Raw genomic sequence first — 15,967 nt, 5'->3', positions numbered from 1 at the left:
AGAAGGTTTCTAATTTCAAATATTTAGGGGAAATCATCCAGCCCAATGCTTCAGATAAAGAAGGAAATAAAACAAGAACAAGAAAAATGGAAATGGCATTCCAGCTAACAAAGAATTGGTGCAACAAGAAGTCAGTATCAATTAACGCAAAAATAAGGCACTACAACACTGTGATTAAGCCAGAGTGTCTGTATGCATCTGAATGTTTAGCAATGAACACTAACAAGGAAATGGAAGCTATAGCAAAAAAGGAGCGAAAAATCATTAGAAGAGTACTTGGGCCGAGGTTTGAGAATGGGACTTGGAAGCTTAGAAGTAATAGAGAAGTGTATGACAAAATTGAGAAAGTGGGAGGTACTATGAGGAAGAGAAGAGTAAGCTTTTACGCCCATTTGAAAAGAATGAATGATGAAAGGCTGACAAAGAAAATATTCATGTTTTTTGACAAGAACCCCAGAACCCAAATTACCTGGTTCAAAGAAGTCAAAGCAGACTTAGAGGAGATGGGTATAGGAGAAGATGATATAACCAAGAGAGACTTAATGAGAGACAAAATTCAACATTTTGAAGGATTTGAAGTGAAGAAGAGAAGAACTGGAGGAACAGTGTGGACAGAAGACCGAAGGGAGCAGCACAGAGAGAGGATGAAGACATATTGGCAGAAGAGAAAAGAGGAGGAGCGCAATAGGAGAAATGTACATTGAAAAATAGTTGTTTAACGCGGTCCCTAGACGGCCAAAATCGGAATAAAAAAAAATTTAACATTACACTCCACGTATGAATTGTCACAATTTTTCGAGTTTTATTCAGTACACGATGCATTTAGGACCCTGTGGGTCCATCTTGAGGTGTAATTCGTCTTAATACATGCGTCATTTGTTCTCTTGAATGAGATGAAATGCATATTCCTGTCACGAAAACGTTTGACGTTTTGCGTGACAGAAATATCAATTTCGTCTCATTCAAGAGAACAAATAAATCATGTATTAAGACGAATCGTGTACTGAATAAAACACGAAAAATTGTGACTGAGGGCATTTTTTTAATTCATACGTCGAGTGTATTGAGTACACTCACGTTTGAAGCTGCAAAATATGAATAAAATAAAAATAAAAAGTTCAGTATACAAAAATATTATGGGTAAATTATTACAAAGGAATATGGTAAAATGATACATCACACAAAACTGAAATCGAACCATTGGATGAGAAGGGATTAGGAGAAATACAGTCTCACGAAATAACGTCACTGAAGAACAGAAAATCATTCAGAAGAGATGGTATTAATTCTGAATTGCTTAAATATGAAGGAATGATGCTACATATACGACTGCTACATTTGTTAAACGAAGTACGGAGGAATAAGTTACCTGAACTCTGCATACATGACATACGCTAACATTTCAAACACAAGACGTAAAAAACGTAACAGAAGTAGTACTGCATGAAGAACTAACGGGTTTTAGCGAAGAACGCTCAAGTTTCTATTTTACAGCGGCATGTTCCAAAGAAACGTGCACTGAATTTATTTATTGTAGAAAAGATATTACCTTATCAGTAGACAGAAGCTTTGAAAATAATGAGGAAATCGTGAACATCCGAAACAAGTAACAAATTCGATAAAAAGTTCATATCAGAACACAACTATCATTCTAGGTCTCAACGGAAAAATGACTAATGAGATATCAACTAATATATGTGTATGGTAATCTGCTGTATCCTTGCAACTTCGTTCGGTATTTACATAGATGAAAAATTGCATATATGTGGAACTGAATTTCAAAACGGTAGGCACTTAGGCTGGAGAACTCTTTTAAATAACTTGATATATGGTGACGACGCAATAATCTTAATAGACAACACAGAAGAGCTTCAGAAAAGAAATTACTTACTGAAACAAATATGTGCGAAATATATGTATGAAATATTCTCTGGAGATCTCAACGCAAAAAACTGAGACACTGGATTCCTTGGGGAAAAACATTAGACCCTAAATAGTGAAAGGTCAGAAACTCTTAGAACAAGTAAACCTCATCACTTATGTGAGGTGATATATGGCCACAGTAAGCACACAGAATTTTTTTTTTGTCATCAGTCTACTGACTGGTTTGGTGCGACCCGCCAAGAATTCCTCTTCTGTGCAAACCTCTACATCTCAGAGTACCTCTTGCAACCTACGTCCTCAATTATTTGCTGCATGTGTTTCAGTCTCTGTCTTCCTCTACAGTTTTTGCCCTCCACAGATCCCTGTAGTACCATGGAAGTTATTCCCTCATATCTTAACAGATGTCCTATCATCCCGTCCCTACACTTTATCAGTGTTTTCCACACATTCCTTTCCTCTCCGATTCTGCGCAGAACCTCCTCATTCCTCACCTTATCAGTCCATCTAATTTTCAACATTCGTATGTAGCACCACATCTGAAATGCCTCGATTCTATTCTATTCCAGTTTTCTCACAGTCCGTGTTTTACTACCAGACAATGCTGCACTCCAGAAGTACATTCTCCGATATTTCTTTCTCAAATTAAGGCTAATATTTGATATTAGTAGACTTCTCTTAGCCAGGAAAGACCTTTTTGCCATTGCTAGTCTCCTTTTGATGTTCCTCTGTTCGTCATTGGTTATTTTAGTGCCTAGCTTGCAGAATTCCTTAATTTCATCTACTGACGTTAAGTTTCAGGCTGTTCTCATTTCTACTACTGCTCATTACCTTAGTATTTCTTCGATTTACTCTCAGTTCATACTGTGTACTCATTAGACTGTTCATTTCGTTCAGCAGATCGTGTAACTCTTCTTCACTTTCACTCAATCATCAGCGAATCGTGTAACTCTTCTTCACTTTCACTCAATCATCAGCGAATCGTATCATTGATATCCTTGCACCTTGAATTTTAATTCCACTCCTGAACCTTTCTTTTATTCCCACCATGCTTCCTCGATGTACAGATGGAACAATAGGGGCGAAAGGCTATATCCTTGTCTTACACCCTTTTTAATACGAGTATTCCATTCTTGGTCGTCAAATCTTATTATTCCCTCTTGGCTGTTGTACACATTGTATATGACCCGTCTCTCCCTATAGCTTACACCCACTTTTTTCAGAATTTCGAACATCTTGCACCATTTTAAACTGTCGAACGCTTTTACCAGGTTGACAAATCCTAAGAACGTGTCTTGATTTTTCTTTAGTCTTGCTCCCATTATTAAACGCAACGTCAGAATTGCCTATATAGTGCCTTTACTTTTCCTAAAGCCAAACTGATCGTCACCTAGCGCATTCTCAATTTTCTTTTCCATTCTTCTGTATATTATTCTTGTAAGCAGCTTCGATGCATGAGCTGTTAAGCTGATTGTGCGATAATTCTCGCACTTGTCAGCTCTTGCCGTCTTCGGAATTGCGTGGATGATGCTTTTCCGACAGTCAGATGGTATGTCGCCAGACTCATATATTCTACACACCAACGTGAATAGTCGTTTTGTTGCCACTTCTCAAATGATTTTAGAAATTCTGATGGAATGTTATCTAGCCCTTCTGCCTTATTTGACCTTAAGCCCTGCAAAGCTCTTTTAAATTCAGTTTCTAATACTTGATCCCTTATCCCTTCTAAATCGACTCCTGTTTGTCCTTCTATCACATCAGACCAATCTCTTTTTCATCTGTCCGCTCTCTCCTCTGCATTTAACAGTGAAATTCCCGTTGCACTCTTAATGTTACCCCCTTGTTTTTAATGTTACTGAAGGTTGTTTTGTCTTTCCTGTATGCAGAGTCTGTCCTTCCGACAATCATTCCTGTTTAGATGTCTTCACATTTTTCCTGCAGCCATTTCGTCTTTGCTTCCCTGCACTTCCTATTTATTTCATTCCTCAGATGCTTGTGTTGCTATATTTCTGAGTTTTCTGGAACATTTTTGTACTTTCTCCTTTCATCAATCAACTGAAGTAGTTCTTCTGTTAGCCATGGTTTCCTCGCAATTTTCTTCTTTGTATCTATGTTTTCCTTCCCAACTCCTGTGATGGTCCTCTTTAGAGATGTCAACTCCTCTTCAGCTGTACTGCCTTCTGAGCTATTCCTTATTGCTGTACCTATGGCTTTAGAGAACTTCAACCGTATCTCGTCATGCCTTAGTACTTCCGTATCCCACCTCTTTGCGTATTGATTGTTCCTGACTAATGTCTCTAAACTTCAGCCTACTCTTCATCACTGCTGTATTGTAATTTGAGTGTATATCTTCTCCTGGGTACGCCTTACAATCCAGTATCTGATTTCGGAATCTCTGTCTGACCCTGATGTAATCTAATTGATATCTTCCCGTATCTCCCGGCCTTTTCCTAGTATACCTCCTCCTCTAGTGATTCTTGAACAGGGTATTCGCTATTACTGGCTGAAACTTGTTACAGAACTCAATTAGTCTTTCTCTTTTCTCAATCCTTGTCCGAAGCCCATTTTCTTCTACTCCTTCCCCTACAACTGCATTCCAGTACCCCTGAATATTAGATTTTTATCCTCCTTATATACTGAATCACCCTTTAAATAGTCTCATACACTTTTTCTATCTCTTCATCTTCAGCTGTTGACGTCGGCATGTATACCTGAACTATCGTTGTCGGTATTGGTTTGCTGGCGATTCTGATAACAACAACCTGGTCACTGAACTGTTCACAGTAACACACTCTTTGCGCTACCTGCCTATTCATAATAAATCCTACTCCTGTTATACCATTTTCTGTTGCTGTTGATACTACCCTATACTCATGTGACCAGAAATCCTTGTCTACTTTCCACTTCACTTCGCTGACCCCTACTATATCTAGATTGAGCCTTTGCATTTCACTTCTCAGATTTTCTAGTTTCCCTACTATGTTCTAGCTTCTGATATTCCATGCCCCGAGTCGTAGAACGTTATCCTTCAACTGATTATTCAATTAAGCTTTGAAAATTCAACGGCATATGTGGAACAGTTAACAGCAATCTTAAAAATGAAGCTAGGAACAATACTCAAATTATGTCATTCTACGGTTTCTCCCGGCGTATTTGTTAATCGAAGCGTGCACGGGTGTACTGCCGGTTCATGGTGTCCAACGGGCACAACATTTCGGCTGTCAGACATGTCACCATCGTCAGGTGCGCAGACGAACTAAGCTCCTGAGAGCAGGCGGCCATCTTATATCTTCTACCCCGCCGGCCGTTCCCTCCGCTGTCCGCGCCCGCAGATGAGCGTCGGCAATCGCGGAGACGCACGGGTCGGTATCTGTGGCAGCGTCGGTGTAGTTGGCCCGGACTTCTAAAAACTGGGACAGCGTTGTCAGAGAGGCCATCGAAATTCGCACCAGGGACGAACTCGTCAACCGAGACTGCTGTTATAATCCTAGCAAGGCTTGGGAACCAGCACTGAGTACAATTAAGAAGACACTCAGCAACAAAAAAGATCTGACGAGCTGGGCGGACGTTGCAGCTACACCGACACGGCCACAGACGCCGACCCCTGCGTCTCCGCGACTGTCGACGCTCGCCCGCGGGCGTGGGCCGTGGAGGGAACGGCCTGTACGAGGAGAGGACATAAGGCGGCCGCCCGCCCTTAGGACCTCAGTTTGTCAGCGCACCTGACGATGGCGACATGTCTGATCGCCGAAATATTGTGCCCGTTGGACACTACGAACCGGCAGCACACCAGTGAACTCTTCGATCAATACTCAAATTAAATTGTACAAAACTGTTGCAGTCCCGGTACTGTTCTAAGGAAGCGAAACTCGTGTACTTCTAAAAAGTAATAAGACCGTATTCAGGCAAAGGAAATGAAAGTCTGAGAAGAGTGAAAGGTTGCAGAACAGAAAGCCGACTAGGAATCATGATATTAGAGAGGAACTAAACATTTTTAGTCAAAATGATAAAGTTCTACATTACAGTGAAAATTAGCGCTAACACCTAGGAAAAATAGAGTGTGGATAGACTTCCCTTAAAGGTTAGAAATTATAAGTACCAAGGAATAAGAGCTAAAGAAACATCCCAGCAAAGGCGGTTACCATACAGGCAATTTTGCAAAATAACTTCTGAGAAGACAAGAACAGTAATTCCAATGTAAATGAACTTCTCTTCGAAGTACTCCAAGTAAAGGACAGCAAATAGCTTTAAATACAATGTATAAAATACAGTTTGGAACATGATTTTTCCTTTATAGGAGATCACGCTCAAGCAGAATTTTGTGAAAGAAATTTCCGCCATTTCACTGTAAGTTAATTATAATTTACAGTAAAATGACGGAAATTTATTATTGAAATGGTTTTTGATTGTCGGTGCCTGAAATCACAGGCACATCAGATAAATCACGTTTAAGTAAATTATTTATTTCAGAATGCTTTATGCAAGGTAAATGAGGTATTTATTGGACGCTGATCATAGTTAAATGCAAAAATAAACATTCACAACTCACCGTACAGTGTATGACGGAGAGTAACTTCTACTACTGCTGATCTATGCCTTTCGTATTACACTCGCACATCTGGAGCGAGCGAAAACAGCTATCTTTATACTTCTGTATGAGCTCTGATTGCTTTTATCTTCTCCTTGCGGTCCTTACTCAAGATGTATGCTGGTGGCAGAAAGAGATTTATACAGTCTGTCGCAGTTATGGGTTCTCAGTAGAGTTTCAGGGAAAGAACTTCTTCTTCCATCCAGGGATTTCCTCATGTGTTATGTAATGCTCATTGTCGAACCAGCTGGTACGCAATACGTTACCCCAAATTGCTTTGATGTCTTCCTCTTAGCTGGTCTGCTGAGGATCCCAAATACTTGAGATTTATTTAAAGAGTGGGTCACACAAGTGTCTTGTACGTAGCGTGGGGAAGCAAGCACTTGTTGATGTGTCTAGTGTTAGGTCTGCAGCACCTAATGCATGCCTTGAACACAGCGAAAAATGATGTTACGTAATAAACTAACGTGAAAGAACATGTTTAAAAATTGCTGTAAACGGGACCTGATTATGTAAAACTATTCATTGTCAAAGGTCTTGAGTGTCACCATGATCCGATAAGGAGTTTCTTTAAAATTCGAGATTTTTCAAAATATAAATACGGTGTGTGATATTAACCTTAGAAAGTTATTTTCGTAATTAGGTCAAGTTGGTTATAAAATCGTTGTGTTAAAATTTTCGTAAAGTTATCTCTGGTGCATTTTGAATTAATCCTCTACATTTCTAAATCTTAAAAGTGCATAATATTGAAGTCAGAGAGATCTGATTTTGCAATTAGATTCAGTTTATCGTAAAACCATATGGTGGAAGTTTTCATGAGACTACTTAATTCGTTTTGTGAATTACTAAGTAAAAACCAATTTTTTTGCCAAAAATTAAAATAATAGTTTGATTTACCTTAGTATATAAGATACAGAGTAAAAATAACAACAGTGTATTTGATATAAGTAATAATAGAACTGTACCAACTTTCAATATGATATTATTATTTACCTTTCTCAGTCCCTCTCACTACAACTGTGTATATTTTTTTTTTAATTTTTGAGCTGCAACAGTAATATTTTTTTCCAGTGGTAACCTGAGCTATACATTTGTGAATGGTCAACCTTTACATCATGTGCAAGTGCTGAAAATATCAGCAAGTCAATGTATCAATGCGCAGCAGCTCGTGACAACCAGGCTACACAGATTTAGTTGGTTTGCTGTATTCCACTGTATAACTGAATATTGTTACTGTTATTTTGCATATTATTCATTGAATGATCCTTTCTCTTTTATTACAATAGAGAATATTTCAAAACTAGATATTTTAGTCCATAAAATGAAGCCAAGTGTGCAAAAGCATGTTTTGAAAACAGATACAGATATTTGTATAAATCTTGCATCTAATATCATTGAATATGATATAAGAACGTTACCATATAAAATAAAATTTCGCTTTTATCAAAAAAAATTCAAATTTGGAAGGGTTAATAATCATACGGAAATAAGAAATGAGACATTTCAGAGCCCATTATCTACCCTCGGTTCCTCCAGGTGATGATCGAAGGGGTCGCTTTGTTAAAAGAAGTCTACAGCATACAGATGGCTGTATGCTGGTCCCTATTCTGATTGTACAGGAGGTGGGATTCATCCTACACATAGGTCAGACGGCCTGAAGATCGGTGAAACTGTTTTCAAAAGTAAAGTAAAACTAAAAGTTAAAATGACTGACAGTGTTTTGATTTGACATTTTATGCTGAGCAGCCGAGGTCGCTCAACCATCCACTATGAAGTTGGACTCACAGAAAATAAAAATATGTTGCGAACGGGACTGTTATAATAAATTGTAATATTTTACACCGACAGCTGTTCATTCTCCACGAAAGAATGCTTTCTAACATTTTAGAAGCCTGGTTGATGATTCAGCCATATCAATAGAGGGTTTTAATCATTCTAGAAATGTATGGACTACCCACAACGGTGAGAGGAGAGACGTCGGAAGATGTGCGGCGACAATGGCAACATGAGGTCTCTCGATTGATCTTCAGCAGGCCCGGATCTGGGGGAGGGGGAGGGGGGTAATCTGTCCCGGGCGGCAATTTCGGAGGGCGCCAAATTCAAATTCTTGAAGAAAAAAACCTTGGTTTAAAAACTGCCTAGTATCCTGCGCACGTTGATCTATGGAATGTTCATATGATTTTGAAACGCATTCCTGTTAGTTTTTGAAGCTCTTTGAACACATTTTACGTTGATTTCTGAACGAATCATAAGTTGATTTTTGAATACGTGCATAGCGTACACGATGTTCCCGCAAGGGGAATCCCGTGGCATCCAGAAACAAAATACTTTCTAGCAGACAAACGATACAGGGCTACACGAACTGAGCCAAATTAACTCGAACGCCTGAATGCCAATCGCTGTTTGTTTCTGTGGTTGCTTCGGGGTGCGAATGATAAGCATTGCTATAATTGTTAGCGAAACCCATAGATGCAGACTACCAGTGTGGAAATAAACGTCTAAGAGAAATAAAAGGTAAGATAAATTACATATAATATTCTCGGTGTATCCAAGAAAATGAAATTCTGATAGAAAGTTTTTTCCACATCGCTAAACTACTAAGGGCCAGTTGTATAGTCCCCGGTTAGTATCCGCTTAACTCTATTTCGGAATAGCTCGAAAAAACGCGGAATACGAACACATAATAACGCCTAACCGGAGAATAAACGCGGGATTACCAAACCGGTGTAGTTAACCAAAGAATAAACTTTTACAATGTCGGGAATAATTACAGATTTAATGACGACAAAATTGTTTATTAGAACGAGGAAGAAGCAGAAATCGTGACATCACACAAATTATATGGTAGAATACGACTATTCCAAATTTATACAAAGATTCGTGGTACCACTACTTTTCAATCTCATGCTTGAGAGACTAGAGCATAAGAATGAAACGTGAGACTATTTCGTAACATAAAACTTTTTGCTTGTAGTAGGCCTAATAGGCATTTGATATCGGTACATCGTGAATTATATTCTGAAGTGCTATTTGTGTCAATGAATTAGATAAAAAACGACCGTTTGTGCCAAGACAGTCCCTCTTATTTGGCATATGCTACAATTGCTGCAATATTAGAAGGGCCTATTTGGTTTTATCTAGCAGACATTGGCAAAACAGGCGTAATCAAATCCTGAAACCGTACCAATCCTGGGTACTATTCGTATTAGCAGCTTTTTCAGTAGTAGATAACGACATTTTGATTTTTTTATGTAGCAAAGTGTTTGACGAACTTTGATCAGACAATAGATTCTTTCGCAGAAAGGATAGCACGCCGTGAAAAGCTGTAGCAAGATTAGAGAGAATAAAAAGTTGAGACCTACAGATTGAGGAAATGTATACTGTCTTGCTTTTCTCTTGTCTTTATTATTTTATGTTTCCTGTACTTAATTTTATGTCACTCAAAAGAGAAAGTCATTCGCTAATAGGCAATAAAGGATGCAAATTTTGTGAAGAGTTCTTATTCTCCCGATCACATTGTAAGTAGGCTGTTTAGGTTCTTATATTGGTAACGCCACGTAGCTCTCTGAAAATCACTGGCTGTGCTGTGTGCAGTCTGTGGCTAGTTTGCGCTGTTGTCTGCCATTGTAGTGTTGGGAAGCTGGATATTAACAGCGCGTAGCATTGCGCAGTTAGAGGTGAGCCGCCAGCAGTGGTGGATGTGGGGAGAGAAATGGCGGAGTTTTGAAATTTGTAAGACTGGATGTCATGAACTGCTAGGTATATTGTAATGTTTCAACACTATTAAGGTAAAATCATTGTTTGTTCTCTATCAAAATCTTTCATTTGCTAACTATGCCTATCAGTAGTTAGTGCCTTCCGTAGTTTGAATGTTTTATTTAGCTGGCAGTAGTGGCGCTCGCTGTATTGCAGTAGTTCGAGTAACGAAGATTTTTGGCGAGGTAAGTGATTTGTGAAAGGTATAGGTTAATGTTAGTCAGGGCCATTCTTTTGTAGGGATTTTTGAAAGTCAGATTGCGTTGCGCTAAAAATATTGTGTGTCAGTTTAAACACAGTCATGTATAATTTTTGTAAGGGGACGTTGCATATGTCGACCCTTAGCCGACGATACCTCACTGGAATCTTCTGATTTTTTCTTGTAGTTTGTGTGATTAGTGTAGCTTTTGTTTACTGCTAGCGCGTAATTGTAGAGAGAATCTCCTTTGTAGTTGCAGTCTTTCATTGTTGTACAGTAAAACAGTTGTGACATGCATGTAGATTTGCACCAAGTATTTCGCAGCTGCGCTTGCAATTAACTAGATATTATTTTCAGTGCTATGTTAATGTGTTTCCTTATTTTGCTCTTCAAATAGTGCTTTTCTGTGTTGTCGTGTGTTTCCTTATTTTGCTCTTCAAATAGTGCTTTTCTGTGTTGTCGTGTGAAATATTGTGACAATGATGGCGTGTGAAAAACGTAATACTAGGCTCCAAAGTAAACTGAGAAATGACAGTGAAGAAGAAAGCAGTGTGTTAGCGCCACCGTGTACTGAATTAACTAATGTTCAAACTAGTAACTTGGTAATTGTGCATAGGGAAATGGAGCGGTCGGCAAATAATGGCGTAGACAGTGAAACAATTAGTGAACAGCGAAGCATTATCGATCGATCGGTCGGCAATAGCTCGCCTCAGGAATCCGAAATGACAGGACACAATCTCGCAAATACTGTAGATTCAGGTATTGGGTCCTCACAGTTTTCTCAAATAAGTCAAGACACAGTTACTGCTTGTTAAAATGTGAATGTTGCCGGTGCAAATTCGCCGCCGAAAAGCACTGAGGAACATGTTTCAGACACCAGTGCATTGTTGTTACAATTAATACAACAAATGGGACAAAAGCATCAAAAGTTAGACACAGTGGAACAAAATCTTCAAAAGTTAGACACGATGGAACAAAATCAGAGACAAACACAGCAATAGCTTCGGAAGTTAGACTCCACGCTTGAACAGACACATGAAGATTTAACTACTGAGTTACATAACATTGAATCGAAATGTCAAAAAGTCTGTAAAGACGTAAAAACACAAATTTGTGAGCATTTACAACCTATTTTTTCGCGGCATGAAAATGCATTACAGAACCATGAAGCAGCCATAAAAGAACTGCAAACTATTGTTCATGAAAATCATGAGACCTTGCAAGCTAAAATTGACTCAGTTGCATCTACCGATTCGGTTACGCAACTTGCAAAAACTCAGGAAAACTTAAAGGACACAGTAGATACTCTGAAAATTGGTTCAGAAAGACAAATGGAGGAAATTAGTTCATTATCAGAGAAAGTAGTTGAACTTTCGGATCAGCTAAATAATTTATCTACGAAGGTAGATGATAATCTGAATGACACAAAATCGGTAGTCTTTAATGACACAGAGGAGTGCGAACTAATTAGGAAGTTAAAAAACCTGAAAAAATTATTCTGTTACTGAATTAGAAGCTTTAGCTATCGTTTGGGCATTTAACAAATTCCGCTTCTTTCTTTCTGGTAAGCACGTAAAAGTATACAGTGATCATCGTGCATTACTATTTCTTATGTCTTCAAAATTAAATCATGACAGGTTAGAACGTTGGGTATTGTCTCTGCAAGAATTCCACTTCACAATAGTCTACATTCCCGGCAAGGAGAACATTGTTGCGGACACACTGTCACGCGCACCAGCTGGGCTTGAGAAAAGTAACACAGAAGGCAACCTCGAGAAAAATTTCACTATTCTTTACATTCAGAAAGTCGCCTTTGAAAACTTCATCACCACATCTTTAAAGGACATTGCTCATGAACATGCTAAAGATCCGATTTTGAAAGACATCAAAAGTAAGTGGTATGAAAAGACACACACACAGATTCGGCATTATTATCTGGTTAGAAACAACATACTGTTCAAACGCTGCACTGTTGATGACAAGCTATGGGTACTTTGCATTCCTGACGATTTTGTTAATAAGCTCATTTGGTACACTCATTTCAGCTACGCACATTTTGGTCCACGAAAATGTTATCATATTCTTTGGACGACTTCTTATTTTAACAATATGGAAAATAGAATTCTAAGAGTCAAAAGGCTAAACCATCTACTGTCTCACATCGTGCTCCGTTGTTTCCTATCATTCCTTCTAAATTAAATGAATTTGCTGCTGTTGATCTCTTGGGACCCCTTGTCAGAACATCGAATGGATTTTCGTACGTTCTAGTCGCTGTTGAACTTACTTCAAAATTTGTTTCTTTAACTCCGTTACGTAAAGTCACTGGACGATCTGTATCCAACGCCTTTGTTAAAAATTTCTTACGTGAAGTTGGCCACGTTGCTAAAATCATTTCAGATAACGGACCGCAATTCAGATCTGCTGTTTGGTCACGAATGCTTCGGAATCATAAAATCAAACCTGTTTTTATTTCATTGTACTCACCACATTGTAACCCGTATGAACGGATTATGAAAGAAATCAATAAGCTTTGCAGACTTTATTGTCACAGAAAGCATCAGCATTGTGACAGATATTTGCACTTATTTCAAAATGTGCTGAATGAAATGCCTCATGATTCCACTGCTTTAACACATACTCTTGTACTGAAGAATGAAGAACCACCGAACAGAATCAGAGACCTTGTACCTTTCCCGAATACATGTAAACTTCGACGCAAAGACATAATTGATTTGGCTCTTAAAAATATAAAATCTGCAGCAGACAAAAGGAGAAAACTGGACGGTAAAGCAAATGCAAAGAAATTATGTATTGGTCAGAAAGTTCTCATTAAAGCTCATTCATTGTCACATAAGAAGAAACACTTAAGTCACAAATTCTTTCTAGTTTACAATGGACCTTACAGAATCTGACGTATACCACATGAAAATTGCGTTGAAGCTGAAACTCTGCGTACTAGGAAGAGTAAAGGTTTACACCACATTTCTCATGTAAAACCGTTTATTGAAAGATAATCTGTTTTTTAACTTAGTCTTTGTCATAAAATTTTTCACTTCACGCTACTAGTACAATTTGTCACACTGAGAAACTGTTAACATGCAACAATGTTTGAAGTTTAATATCCAGTCAAGAACCAATAGAACTTATTTAAACAGAAATTACGAATGAATTGTTATAGTGAACAGACGACACACTGTTATTGTGTGTGTACATTCTTGCTTGTTAGTGGCACGATTACATAACGACCATAAGGCTCACATACTTAGAACATGTACCGGTAATGCTAATGAGATTTTAATGCAACATTTTGGTTTACTTGAAAAGATACTCTTTATTTGAAGTACATTCGGTGAGATTAAAGATGACTTGCATTTGGTTTCCTTTATAGCTACACGATTATGTCATGACGCTACTAATAAGTGACACAATTTATATTATTGCTTTTGCGCTGTATCTGTTTCATATCTGCACAGTTTTTCTGAATTCTTCTGGAAAGTAAAACATGTTTTAGTAGTAACTTTTGTGGTATAGCTACAATGAGACAGCCTTTTTCGTAGCACAACAACACGTTACATTATAGTACTTTCTTGATCACGGTAAGGTACGTAACAACTACGATATCTATATGCAAAGCATTTCACTTTCGTTTATGATGAGGTAAGTACGTTGATTTCAGCAGAAATTTGCTTACAGAGGACGATAACTACGACACTTCCACAGAGATTATCTTACAACAAGACACACAGTTTAGCACTACAGTACATGTATTTCAGTGATTAATTTTGTACTTAAAACATTTATTTTTTAAAGATTTTTGAATTACAAAGAAAGTTTTCCGTGATGCATTTCATTTCATTGCTGTAATCTGTAACGCCTGAGGGTACAATTACATTAATCCTCAGGGGGGTACACGCTTACTTTGTGTACCATGTGTTTGGCAAACACAAGGAGCCCTAGCTATTATGGTATTTGCTTATACAACTTTACACATCGGTACCATGTTTCTCTAACACATAAAATACACAGCTATCTGATCATTTCGCAGAGGAACCAACATTTTTTTTACTACATCAGTGACACATGTTTACGCAATTACACAGATGGATAACTTCACACTTATGAAATTGTATTTCGTCTGTATTTTGTGAACTGTTCGTATTTTTTTCGGAACCATTGTGGTACTATGAGAGCTCTGAATAATGTATTTGGTATGGGATCATGACTTTGAGAGTACGTTGGAGGTAGATGACACTGTTGAAATGAGCAGAGGCTTTTTTTTAGGTTTTGAAATTATTGCAGAAAGCTACGACGATTTTGAGATTTGACTGAGGTGTTATAATTTTATTATTGCGATGACGATGTGTATTATGCTGTTGAGGTATGTTTATGATCAATAAGCTGATGCTATATGAGGAATTTGATTATGCTATGTATTTATTATGATGAAATATTGAAGTGTCGCCACAAGATTGACGTGTCGACGAATATGTACATGTGTAATAAGGTAAGGAATAAGGAGTAATGGTTAGGGACTCTGATTTATGAAAAGGATGTTGGTAACCAAGAATCGTACTTTAAGAGTTATGAAATGAGTGTATATGCATGAATGTATCACAATGCCGCCGAAAACTTTTGGACACTGTTATATTTACAGGATTTTGTTTCTAAACATTTGTAACGCAAATTCCCGACCTGTGAAATTTTATATGAGACTGTCACTGTAGTGCAAACTGCTGTCGTAAATATTTCGTCAAGAAAGTTAAGTGACCACCTTCATGTAATGCGTCGTGGGCACCCAGCTGCGCGCCAGTCGCCCGAAAAAAGCCATTAGTGTGTGCCTTTCAGGTGCACAGGTGGAGAAAAAGGGAGGCCATTATCCTCACTATTGACATTTCTTTGTAGAAAGTATCGCAAATACGACACGCTGAAACTTGAAAATATGTGATTACACTATGGAGCTCTTAATTTATGTTATTTACTAAAATGCCTAATGAAATGATGAGAAACATTTTACATCTATTGTCTTTCAAGTTGAGAGATTTTTTTTTGTCTTTCGAGACGCCATTTGCCTAGTGAATGACGTTTCATATGTTGCTTTATATATATATTTGATCATTTCATTTAATATCTAGTTTCTATCTGCACTGCAGCATTGGTTAAAATAAAATTTGATAGATGTACTAATATCACTATTTTCTGTCTACAGACCCAGTAAAGAATACCTTTATGATGTACTTCCTTAGAAGAAAGAGCACAAATAATCATTTCCTTCACAGGATTTGCATACATAATTTTCTTTTCAACTACTTGGTAATATTTCTTGTAGAATAAGTTGTGGTGCGCCACTTTAATTACATAGACATTAAGATGTGAATATACATTTCCCTTGTCTGCATTGTTGTCTTTAGTGTAATATTTTTTCTGCTTGAGCTATGTCATGTTTAGCTATAAGTTATTGCATTTCCTGCTGCTGTTTGCCAGGCATAGTGCTACTAAATTTCACTTTACGTTACTCGGTTAAGCCAGTTTTACTACTGATTTAT

The sequence above is a fragment of the Schistocerca piceifrons genome, chromosome 1 (genome assembly GCF_021461385.2).
Source record: "Schistocerca piceifrons isolate TAMUIC-IGC-003096 chromosome 1, iqSchPice1.1, whole genome shotgun sequence".
Lineage (NCBI taxonomy): Eukaryota > Metazoa > Arthropoda > Insecta > Orthoptera > Acrididae > Schistocerca > Schistocerca piceifrons.
Note: the sequence above shows the minus strand (reverse complement) of the source record.